Genomic DNA, 13,762 nt, shown 5'->3' with positions numbered 1-13,762 from the left:
ATTACAACACATAAATGATCGGCTGTTATAAACAGCTGTTAACCAAAACCTATGATATTTTAAAGAAGTTCATTATTATCAAAACGTATATTTATTAATTTTTTCACACATTTTCGAAAAACTTCGCCTTTCAATTTTTTTAAAATAATTTTACTTTTGTCAAAAATTTGTACCAAGTGAAAGAAAACATTTTCTATATCCAATTTCCTGTAGCACTGAGGTTCCTTAAAAAATCAAAACCTACCTATTTGTAAATAACCAAATAAAACTCGTTTAAAAAAACAAAATCATTCCTTTCAAAAACAAAAGCAACTTCTGGATAACGACAGTTTCTAAATAGTAAAAGTGAAGAAATTATTTTTTATCGGATAAATAGTTGAAATTATACAAGTTTTTTGATTCATTCTTGATTTGCAGTTGATATTTTGAAGAACCAACATGCCTGGTTGCAAAAAAACGGGTTGTTGTCAAAGAATCACAGTATCTTCCAGGAAGATGATCAGAAACAGTGTTGAAAGAATAAAACGATTAGATATTTGTCGTGTGGCTCGAAGATCCGGGATAAGGCGAATGATGATCCCATTATACAAAGAATTTCAGATAGAACTAAAGAAATTTCTAAGAAAAGTCATTAGGGACGCCGTCATCTACTCTAAATTCACCACAAAGAATACGGTTAGCACTATTGACATCAACAGATCCCTTGAACGTCATGGAAGAGGCACACGTGGCTTTGTAACACATTAAAAATACTACCTACCTCCAATGTTTAATACTGGGTGCCGTTATTTTCAAATTTACGCCCATTGTAGAACTGTAGTTTTTATGCTCATGGTGAAAATTGATAAGAATCATAACAATCGAATGTAATATGTACATATTTGTGTCATCCTATGGGATTCAGTTTTTTTTATTATTGTAATTTGTCCAGTTAAATAGTTTTTTGTAATAAATGTACAGTATTAAATCAAGGTTTGATATGCAATTAAATGTTTTTTTAAAGATAAGTGTGTAACATTTGAAACTTACTTAGAATAAAACACTTTCAAATTTTTATTAGTGTTGACCGTTGAACTTTTTACGGTGTAAAAAGCCAGTGAGAAAAACGTCAAATAAATATTACGCTTTTGTCAAAATGGATAATAAGAGTTGAACAAAAAAAGGTAAGATAAAGTATCCCATTTTGACGAAAACGTTACACTTATAAACTTACGTGGATTACATAAATTATTACAGTTTTCTATTTACATGAATATTTTTTTTTTTTAAAACACTTTCGGGTTGTAACTGTTCTAAGCATTAAAAAAACATTTTTAATTACCTGTGTACATTTTAAAAATTAACCAGTTTTAGAGTAAGTACCTTTTTGAGAAAAACAAATATTTAATGAATTATATATATAATCGGATTTAATTACCAAAGTAAAATGAAAGTAAATAAACGAGATTTTTTTAACAATGTTTGATTATGTCCAAATGCTTGCAGACTGGCTGGATTTCCTCCCTAGGGAGTTGTTCATATTTAAATTTATTTCAACAGAGAGGGAATAAGTTTTCGAGTAGAAATTTGGAAGTCTAGGCATTTACAGGGCTTATGACCTGTCATTGGCTGGTTTAAGTGGCCACTTTACACACTGTGTAACATTCACCATTCTGCCCATGTTTGAACATCCACATTTCCTCAACTCTTCCATCTGTTGACTTTGAATGTTACACAGTGTGTAAAGTGGCCACTTAAACCAGCCAATGACAGGTCATAAGCCCTGTAAATGCCTAGACTTCCAATTTTCTACTCGAAAACTTATTCCCTCTCTGTTGAAATAAATTTAAAGAGATTTTTTTAAATTATCAACTAAATGAAATTCAAATAACTTTTTCTTATACCTTTAAACAGTCAATACATTAATTTGTTTTATAGTTAACATCAGAGCTAAAAAATAACGAAGGAAAATCAGAATGGCGAGAACCAAACCTAATATAAAATTTTTCACTTCTGCAAAGCGGACTCAATTGAATTCGATTTTAATTTGTTTTTGAAAGTTTTCCCGTGAAACAGCCAACGCGTTAGACCATAGAAAAAAACGTAGATACTCGTAATACAAAGTTGTCTTCACCGAGCCATGAAAACATGAAAAAGCTGTTTTATGATTCTGGCTGACTTACCATTCATTAATTTTAAAGAGAAAATGTCTACGGTATCATTCACATTTTTGCGGAAAGGAAGAGAAAACACATGGGCCTGTTTTTTCTTCCATCAATTATTATTTCAGGCTGCCATCCTTCTTAATAGAGAATATTTAGAAACAATTTTACTTTTAAAATGTCAGTGGAATCAATAAGTGTGTATTACTGAAATAAAGTTTGCCACACTTCACTCGACGAGATTTTATCTACATTTATTTATATTATATAGATTTATACATACATTTTATTTTAATAAAAAAAAAATAGCGTTCTTATAATTTACCCAAATGTTAAAATTTTTTGTTGCCATTTTCAACGAGTTGTAAATAACTGACTATTATAAAACGGAAATCAAATTAGACAACACAACACATTTGGTAATTTTTAATTTTTAACTTCTCCAGTTCCTTTCTCGAAAACTTCAAATTCAATTGTTTAGGATGATGTGGTGTATTTTTTATTTCCTCTTACCTACCAGCTGACAAGCCTCTAAAGTAGAGGTTTAACGTATTATTCCCTTTTTGGAATCAAACCCGACACTTTTTGCATATGCATTGGCAAATGCGGTGACCATTAAACTATGAGACGGGAAATCGCAAATATTTTTTTACTGAAGAAATGAAAAATTCAAGTTTGTTAGAGAAAAATGATTATTTATTATATAAATAAAAGAATGGTGACACTATAATCCATAAATCTGAAATAACCGATGACGGGTTTCATCGCATTTGCGAATTCACGAAAAATATATTTTTATAAATAAAAATAGTTGAGGAAAAAGAAGAATTTTCAAAGGGTATTTTTCATTTTAATGCTGAAGTAAAGCTTCAACACTAAAAAAGACTCGGGGAGGTAAACTAAGGTACTACCTATTAATTATAATTAAAATTTATTTTCAGTTTTAGAATTTATTATGGTATAAATTTTTATTACTCGATGTCACGAAAAACAACGTAAGCGCCCTATTCGCGATTTTCCTTAGAAAGAGTATACAATATAAAACTTTTATCAGTTTTACTGACCCTAATTCTTTTTAAAGAACACTACTTTAATTTCGGTAAAGTAGGCTATTTATATCAAATTGTGTTTATTTATTTTATCAAAGGACAGTGACAAACAATTAGACATACGTGCTTAGATTACATACAGGATAGTTTAATATATACTATTCTACGTAACTCTTTATAATAAATGTTCACAGCATGCAGTGTATTGTAAACAAGCCACAAAAACTTGTTTAAAAATAATCAATGAAAAAAAGCTAAAAGGCTTTTAAAATTAAAAAATTGTAAGAAAATGAAAAAAAAATAGCATAAAAATCGTCGGTTATAAAAATTTACCTTAAAATAAAGAAAACAAATCTACATATTTATGATAATAAAAACAAAAATAAAACCGCTTTGTTTTTTAGAACTTTCTTTATTTAATTTTAGTTTTTTTTAATTTTATATATTTTATGAGGGTAACACAATAACAGCACAACTGACATTTGAAAATGACAAATATGGAGAATAATATTCATTCATAGAAAACATCGGAATGCGTCCAAAAATCCCACCACTTTGCCCTACTTTAGCCGCGTGCATGCTCAAATTCACCACGTAATGTTGCCAGATCGCAAAAAATATAACTATAACACAAATGTAAGATAATTATATTTTAAAAAAAGGTAATCTCTAATCTCTAAAATCTTTTTGTACACGTGAAAAAATTGACTGACACAACAAAGTAGATAGGAAAAGGGTCATTAGATAAGAGTAATTGAATTAATAATCTTTGACTTTAAAAAATAAATCAAGCTTTATTCTACATAAAACGGATATTTTTATGTCATGTTAATAATATTTGATGTTTTAAAGATAATGTCGGTCAAATGTCTAGCACGGCGTTGTTTAATACGAGAGGTCTAATTTTTGTAAGTTCTCTCATTAGATGAGCAAAGTGCTAGTCCATGATTGGAAAATTTAATTAAATTCTTAGATAGATACCGAGGTGCTGGTTTCAAAGAATATTGTATAAAAGAGAAAGAAATCTAATGTTTATGCCCTGTCCAAAAGAAAGCCATTTTAATTATTTTTGAAAGAAAGACATCATCGACTTTTTTTGAAGGAAGAATTCAGTATTTTTTTTTACCAATTTCCTAATTCCTATAAATAATACCCTTTTAAATCAATACAGTACCCGATAGTTTTAGTTTTCCTTTTGTTGAGAAAGCTTTTTAAAATATTGTCTTTTAGAAACAGAACTAATCATAAGAGTTTTACATTTAGATTAATGACCTTTTGTGTCATAAAAATGATTCTCCTCAAAATGCTTATTATGCAAATTATGAGCAAATTATGCTTCGCTTTGTTGGTTTCCAAAATTCATCTTGCCGTATTCTTTGAATTGTTTTTATCCCCTCCATTTTACTTCTTTCATCAGCAGGGACGCTAAAACTCCACTAAATCAATTAAAACCAATGTTCTTATGAATAAAAAAAAGCGTCATAAAATTTACTATCCTGGTAAAACTAACAAAATGTCAATCTGGCATGTAGAAACCTAATTTTTTTTAGTAATGCATTAACTACTTACACATGCATTTGTTACATACAAATGAATACGGCACCCTCCGTGGTGTAGTGGTCAAGATGCTTGGCTCACAAACGGAAGGTTCTGGGTTCGATTCCCGGAGAGAACACAAAAAATTAAATGTGATTTTTCTCAAGCCTAGGTGTTCTGTGATGTAATTCACTACTGTAATTGGGCCTCCTGGCCTGTTGTAGTGCAAAAAATGTGTAAATGAAATATGATCCTATCCTGTTTTTTGTTGATCCCCGCAGCTTTTTTACACTTTAAAATGGCACAGCACGGCATAGTTGAATTTAAATCGGGAGTTGCGTGAGTATGATAAAATATGTAATGATTTAGTTGAATAATGATTGCCATTAAGAACTTAGTGGGGATTTTATTTAAAAATATATTGCATAGTAGTGATTTAAAAGATGTTGCATAAATGTTCCATGTTGCAAGATGTAGATGTCGAGAATGTATTTTATTGCCAACCGAATTCGAAGATAAAACAATAAATTAGGTACAACTAAATTGTACATTGATAAAGAAGCTTGTGTAGCTTTGAAACCGATCGGTTATAAAATATTAAATTATTAAATGTGTGCGCGCTTGCGTATATGTAATATAAATGTAAGAGGGTGTGTTTATGCGTATTTGTATGAGAGTAAGTGTTAAGGTGTGTGTAAGCGTGTACATCATTAAAAAGCGAGTAGAAATGAATCGCAGCCAGATAGAATGAGTCTTTATTTATTTTTTGATAAATGAATGGGCATGTTTAATATTAAAATTGATAAAAAAAAAAAAATCAAACTAGAACGAGAGAGGAAAGAGTTGTGCATAGTCAGTGCTACATACTGGCAGATAAAATAAATATATATCTTATAACGCGAAAGGGGACATGAAAAATAATTGAAGAAACTAGGTTTAAGGGGTTTAATTATTTTTTGACAATTTATATAAATAGCGTAATTCAGATAAAGTGCGTCTATTTTGAATGGTAAAAAATCCATTTTGTTTAGTAAATTGGCTGAAGGTGCAAAGCGTTTTATACTTTTTATAATTTAGGTATTTGAAAAAAAAATTTTGGAAATTTTCAATTCTTTTAATGTATGTATTGTATTGAAGGCTCCACACAACTGATGCAAACTCCAAGTTACTGCGTGTAAAAGTGTAATATGGAGTATTCAATGTATTAAGTTTTAAAAGGGTTTGGAAATTCTTAAAACGAAGCCCAGCATTTGGTAAGCTTTTTCAACGAAAGAATTTATATGTGACCTAAACGGTAATCTACTATAAAGAATACTTCCTACGACTCTTATCTCGTTCCACCGTGATATGGAATTATGTTCGATCATGTAATTAAGTTTGATGAAAGTTTTAGTTTTAGTTAATGTCAATGAATAACATTTTGAAGAATAAATGTACAATTGATTTTATTACAGTAATCAAAAAGACGATCAAAATCTTCTTAGATATTTACACAGTTTGATATTTCGCTGACATTGACTTAAGTCTTTGCATTATCAGCAAAAATTAGAAATTGTCAAAGTTTTAAGCACTGACTTATATCGTTAATAGAGAGAACAAATAAAATGGGACCTAAATAGGAACCTTGCAGAACACCTAAACTTCTGTATTTGAAATTTCATAAGATACCATTTATAGCTGCTGCCTGGGATTTAGTTATTACGTAAGATTGAATGCATTGCAAAATAAAGAATTAATGCAGTATCGAAAAAATAGAGAGGAGATAAGTCCTCCCCGTGGTTAAGTTGTTGGCGCATTTACAAGCATGCTTAAGGTCCGGGGTTCGATTCCTGGTCAGGACGATACGTAATAATGATTTAAATTCTCGTATTATTTAATTGTTAATTTCAAAGTTATTCTTTATTTTCACTATGCAAACACTTTTATTTTATGATTTATTTATTATTTTTCATGAATATAATTCATCACTGTGAATAATTTTCGACACAAAAAAAGTATATCTTTGAATAGGCTGAGTGATTCATGTAACATGGAGACTAACCCAACCAGAGGATACTCCATATTCAAGTTAAAAGCTCTTGTGTTATATAGATTCAATGGTAATAACTACATATTTATTATTAATGTACATATATGCAATCAATTTATTAATAAACACATAACCAGTAAACTTACAGTAAAAGAGTACCAAGAAACTTACAACTTCATTATTATTTTTAGTTCGGAACACTTTGCAAAAAACAACTTGATAATTTATAAGGACTTATGAAGAATATCAATGTATTATATTTTTACTACATGAAATGCTTATACCTAATATTAACTCAGTGTAAGTCCCTCTCTAAGCCAAGAAGCTCGTCTCTTTTTTGGAGAGGAACAGCATTAAAATAGTAAACTGATAAATAATGAACAACACATAATCCAGAAAAATCTATAACCTAAAACATGCAGTAGATAAAAAATTATATTTTTGTAATAAACTGTGATTATTATTAATGTAATGGAAACTGTAATAAATCTAACATAACTGTACGTAATAAATAAAATGACCAATTGCGTTTTTGAGTAACTTTTTTTTACCCTTTGGTTGTCTTAGAACACCTTTGCTTAGACAGTCTTAGTAACTTCATATTAATGTAATAATTTTATGTAGATATGTTTAAAGAAAAATTTAGTTGAACACTGAAATGTTTCATAATCCCTGAACTAACCCCTAAAGCATAAGACTAGTAATCTTACCTTCATTCAGCAAATGATTAAGATATAATAATTATGCTGCGTGTTACAATTTGGTGTACACTGTAAATTGAAGTGCCCTGTGTACCAGTTGGTGCAGATAAGGAAATGACGACAAAAATAATGTTTTTTGGTGATTCAGGGATTTTTTTTTCCAGGAAAAGATGTTTCAATCCTTTTAGGTTTTCCCTGTTGGGATCTGTAAGGGAAGATATCACGTGATAACCCCGTGACATGTTGATAGATTACTCGAGGCGTCCCTTTAGAAGGGGTGTTTATTACATCATCAATACGACATTTGCGTCTTTTGTGCACAGAGTTATAAATTACTGAAGAAATGTGTTATAGTAATTGTACTAAAAAGATAAATAAAACTTATTTTTATCAGATAATTTCCATTACACGAGTATGTAGAATGCAACCTTTTTTGCACGGCGAATACGTTCCACGCAGTACCGTATAAAAAATAAACTAGAAAATATGCATGGTAAATAGGTTTCCTTATATAAAAATTAATTCAGGATTTTTTTATTACACATAGTTTATTTTTTATTGAACCTTCATTTTTAAAAATAATATGACATGACAACAAAAATCGTTAACATTATAATTCACTATCACTATCAGAACTACTACTTCTACTACCATCAAGTCATTTTCCCACAGGAGTAGACAGATATGATGGACCGCCACACACGTCTATCCTGGCATACATTATTTTATACATGCCTTTCGGTTCCACCTGCTTTTGACATGACCAAGCTTAAGATTTTGGTTTATCTAATAATGCTACGTCTTCCTTGGTCGTTTTCGTCCGATGTTACCGTTCATTTTTGCGATATATATGTGTTTTATCATTTTATCGTCATCCATTCGTTCTACATGACCAAACAATCCCAGAGAACCGTTCTTAATCTTATCAATTATATCTGACTCCTTGTAATAATATGTAGCCTCATGATTTGAGATAAGGAGCAACAGTGCGCAATATTGTCAATAAATACTGGAAAGGAAAACGTTTCCAAGGCATATGTAAACATACAGGCTCCACAAGTGATAAAAACAAACTAATGGGGAGTGTGGATATACGAGTATGTGACCAGCAAATTGAGTATTATTGTACTTGTTCAAAAACAAAAAAATAGACGCTGAAGACCATCGCATACTTTTTAGACCTAAACGATAAACGTCGAAGTAACTTTGTTTTTAGGGCATGTATCAAAACTACGTAAAACGTTTTCCTCTGCACGGGACACTCCAGTGAGGAAATATTATTTTTAATGTAAAAAAAAAAAAAAAAACAAAATACTGTAAAATAATAAATAAACAAAATGAATATTTGAAATTATGTATTTCAAATTATGTACAGCTGCTTAAATTAAAAACAGTTTATTTTATAAATTCGTTTTATATAATTGTTCCCCGGTCAAATGAATAAAACCCGGAATTGAGGAAGTAAAGGATATTATTGCGGATAATCGGCCTTTACACTTCCTGAACCCAGAGTCAAACCAGAGAGGATGAGTTCAAAGGGCAGGGGGATCATGAATAGGTGAAATATATTCATTTTGAATTCACATTGTCGGCTTGTTTTATTGGGGTTAAGACCGGGTGTGTTTCATATATTCAAATGACACTCGCGTCCTACGATCATCCTTCAGTCCCCATCTTGATTCAAGGCATGCCTACCGTAACAATACTTCACAGAAAACAGGCAATCTATGTAAAGCGGCTATATATTTACCCCTATGTCTAGGGTAACCATTCGTTTCAAGCAATTGGAGCAAAAATCCACAATAATAATGTTTATCGATTTTCTTTACTGAAGTTTTTAAGTAAAACTGCATTTTTAATAAAATCATTACCTCAATCACGATAAAAGTTTCTCACCGCGATTTTTTATCGTTTTAGCAATTTTAATTGATCATTGTCTTAAATTTATCAATTAGGGATTATTATATACAATAAACAAGGTTGGTATGACAGTGCGCGTGCGTTAGTGCAAATTGAACATACATATTATGTGCACCTACATTGTATATATAATATATATATAAATATAAAGATATAAAATAAAAGGTTGATAGAATTCGAATGATAAAAATCAGGTGTCACAAACAGTTGGCCCGCTGTACGGGGATTCATAATTATTATTATTAAAAAAAAAAAAAAAAAAATATTAGCGTTCTTATAATTTACTCTAATATTTACATTTTGGTAGCTATTTCAACGAGTTGTAAATAACTCACTATTAGAAAATAAAAATCAAGTTGCGGTAGAGTTGGGTTTGAACCTCGGACCTGCAGCCCGCGAGTCCGCAACACTAGCCACGGGACCACAACCCAATTTAAAATCCGATTAAAATATTTTTTCACTATGAAACTTTTACTTATGTAGGGATAGAGAGGAACGGATAGGAAGAAGCAGACAATAATAATTCAGTACCTATGGCTTTTTTGATAAATTTATCATTTTTTGCTAATATATCCATATGGTTAAATTTTTTTGTTATAAGTATCCATAATACGGTTAATTGTAATGTTTTTTGTAAAATTTGTTGTACATTTAGGTACATGGAAAAGTTGATTGATTTATTTATTTAATGCACAAAATACGCAAATTTACATAGACACAATTATATGTTTTTTATGTCCCGACTTGTTAGAAAATTCCGTGTTAAGTCGGGACTCTTCGATACATAAATCAAAAATATTTATTTACATATTAAAACAATATACAGGTAATCAAAACAATATGCAAAATAATCTAAACAATATGCAAGATAATCAAAACAATATACAAAATAATAATATAAAAATATACAAAATAATAATATAAAAATATAAAGAATAAAAATTTATACATGTCGAAAAATGGAATGTAGAAACGTAATATAATAATACGTATGACAGTGATGAGATACACATACACGTATATGGATAATAATGAAAACAGCAGCGAAATTATGTATTTATTCCCGAAGCAATCTCATACAGTGGTCTCTACCCCTCGATAAAATCCAATTATTGATCTTCATCTTAAATATAGACGTTGTTTTGAAGAACTCAATATGTTCATCCAAGACGTTGAACACTCTTGGAGCTATATATGAAAAGTGTCTCCGAGCAAACATCGTACGCGTTCTCGGTATTAATAAGTTTAGGTTTCGCGAAAACCTCGTACGGGCATTCTGTTGGGACCTCCTTCCGTAGTCGCCTGACCAGAAAATTTGACCAAAATGATTATAACGCGTTTGCCTCTGTGGTACCTTAAGATGAATGCAGGCAACCGAATCAGGAGAGTCTATTTTATCAGATATAATATTGGTGAGTTACACTATATTAGCCGTGGTACGTCTATTATCGAGAGTTTGGATGTTATGAAAAGTGCACGCTTGGCGGTAATCTGTGAAATTGAGATGAAGCCTACGGTTCAAGTTTTTTGTGAATAATTTTTGAATTTTTTCAACAACAACAACAGCAAACCATCACGCCGTTTCCCCGTAGGGGTAGGCAGAGAGGATAGAACGCCATAACACTCTATCTTGGCATACAGACCTCGCTTCCTCTACATTCATACATCTTCTTATGCACGCACGCCGATTATTCCTACTTTTGACATGTCCATCTTCAAGTATTTGATGGACTTGATCGTGCCATGTCTTTCTCGGTCTTCCTCGTTTTCTGCATCCATCAACATTTGCATTGTAGATCCTTTTAGTCGTTCTTTCGCTGTCCATTCGCTCTACATGTCCAAACCAACGCAGCACCCCTTTCTTAATTCTGTCAATAATGCATGTCTCAGCCTTACACAATTCACGGATCTCGACATTTGTGCACCTATCATACATCGTTTTACCACACATTCGCCTGGGGGATCGCATTTCGACAGCATTCAACCTACTTTCATCATTATTTTTCAAATTCCATACTTCGCTCCCATACATTAGATTTTATAAAAAGGAGACCAGACAGGGGAAGAAAATTCAAGTAAACTACGTATAAGAAAAATATAATTTTTTAAGGGTATTGGTATTTTGAAATGGTTTTCCTGTGCGTAATTTAAATCCTAGCGTTCTAAAAGACTTTTCAGTGATACTATTAATGTGACTATTGAAAGTTAATAAATTAAAAGTCTCGTACCACTTCGACATATTAAATATTAATATTTTTTAATTTGTAATTGAAATCAATAGTAATGGTGTTTCTGTTGAATGTTATTTTTCAGGGTTAAGTGATAGTATATTATTATTACAATACTCTGACAGTCTAGTGATTTCCTCCTTCATTACATCAAGAAATCTTGATATCCTCCACAATAATAACTTCTCCAAATTTGCAAATCATCTGATTAATTTTCACCAGCACTTCAATAAATTACAGAAATCTATATCTTAAACGCAATTCATAAAGGATTAAACGTAAATAAAACAAAAATATTTCAAATTAGGTATTCTTTGAAAAATAATATCCTTTTAATCAGTAATCAAGTAATCTTTGAATATAGCCCATTATACAAGAGGCGAGGACGACCAAGGAAGACGTGGCTTGATTAGATAAACCAAAATCTTAAGTCTAGTCATGTCAAAAGCAGACAGAACCGAAGGGCATGTATGACAAGATGTATGAATGTGGAAGAAGCTAGAAATATATGCCAGGATAGACGTGTGTGGCGGTCCATTCTCTCTGCCTACCCCTACGGGGAAATGGCGTGATGTTAGTAGTAGTAATGCGATGTTCATTTGTAATGGTCACACTATACCTTCTAAATTTATGCTCTTCCCGTCCTTCCCTTCCCACTTTTGACAACTATTTCCTCCACAAGATCAAACATTAAAAAAAATCAGTGTCCGTTAGTATGAGCTACTAACAGTACGTGTCCAATTAGCACGTTGATTGTATACTTTTGTGCAACTACTACTATAGTGAAGGTGTGTGGGATTTCCATGTTATTGTTATTACTGTCCTGACGAAGACACGGGTATATTTTAAAACCGGTAGACATAGAACAGTCTGTAAGTGGTAATGTACAATTATTTTCTTACATTTTGAAAATGCATTTTTTAGTTTTAAGAGACTTTTCAAAAATGGTCAAAACCAAATAACTAAAAAACTTTTTTTTAAATACGTAGAAGTATGATGGTGACGTATCTTGAGTTTCTGACTCCAGATACATACGCGTGCTGTACTTGAGAGGACGTGCGGTCTGACTTCTCTTTATACAAACGTACTCTCGTGTTTTCTCTCTGGTTTGTGGAACTAGAGCAATATTCTTTTAAACTCTATAGATATGCATAATTGGCATGAAATCATTGTTTTTTTTGTAGATAAATTGACTTTTGTAAGAGCTAGAACCATCTAAAAATCATTAAAAGTACCTAGTTTTATCCGCCGCCTTTGGATGGACGGTTTACAAATATGATAACTATTTTTGGAAAAAGAAAAACTTGCTAACACCGAAAATACCTTTCTGATACTCTTTCTTAAAATAAAAAAAGATAGTGTTTTGGGGTAGAAGAACGAAAATACGAAAACAATACAATTAGGGGGAGAAGAATAAAAAAAACTGTTTTATAGTCGATGTACGTATATCACCTAGTAAAATAACAATGTATAAACAGTACCTATGTATGTACGTAGGAACGTATCAGTAGTTGACGTTACAAGCTACTTATCATATTATGCAAACAGGTATGTACATCAATCTTATACAAATTATGGGACCCTTAACTCCATAAAATAATTACTACAGTTAAATTGTTTAACAATGTCTTATAAATAATACTGTTTATTTATATTTAAATTTATTTATATACGGCATTTCTCCCATTTACATATATGTGGTATAAAGAGTGCTTAAAAATAAAAAAAAATTAAAAAAATCGAGTATGAAATATTAATATACTCGTACTGTACACATTATTAATTACTTGAAATACATATATATATTTTAAAGAAATTATACAATAACAAAATACATTAATCAATCAAAATTTAACTATTCCAACCCAATCTTCTGAAGATGATTTGCTCTTTTTGATAAAAATATGTTGGTCACTTTATTTTTTAAGTTATGCAGAGATAAACTAAATATATCAAAACGTGATGCATATTCGTTCCCGGTATTCTGTAATCTAACAATAGATGAGTTATATTGTTGTATTAATATTCAATAAATATAATTTAGTATCTGTTGTACCTCGTTATAAATCTATTTGACTTCTCAAAATGTAATACATACTTCGACCGTTAGAATCTATTTCACGGAGAAGAAATAACTTTGTTTTTTTAATTGATAATA

Source organism: Micrasema longulum, unplaced genomic scaffold (genome assembly GCF_059751315.1).
Source record: "Micrasema longulum isolate JH-2025_06_02 unplaced genomic scaffold, ASM5975131v1 h1tg000101l, whole genome shotgun sequence".
In the NCBI taxonomy this organism is placed as follows: Eukaryota; Metazoa; Arthropoda; class Insecta; order Trichoptera; family Brachycentridae; genus Micrasema; species Micrasema longulum.
The sequence above is the reverse complement of the archived record's forward strand: the minus strand, read 5'-3'. Positions refer to the sequence as shown.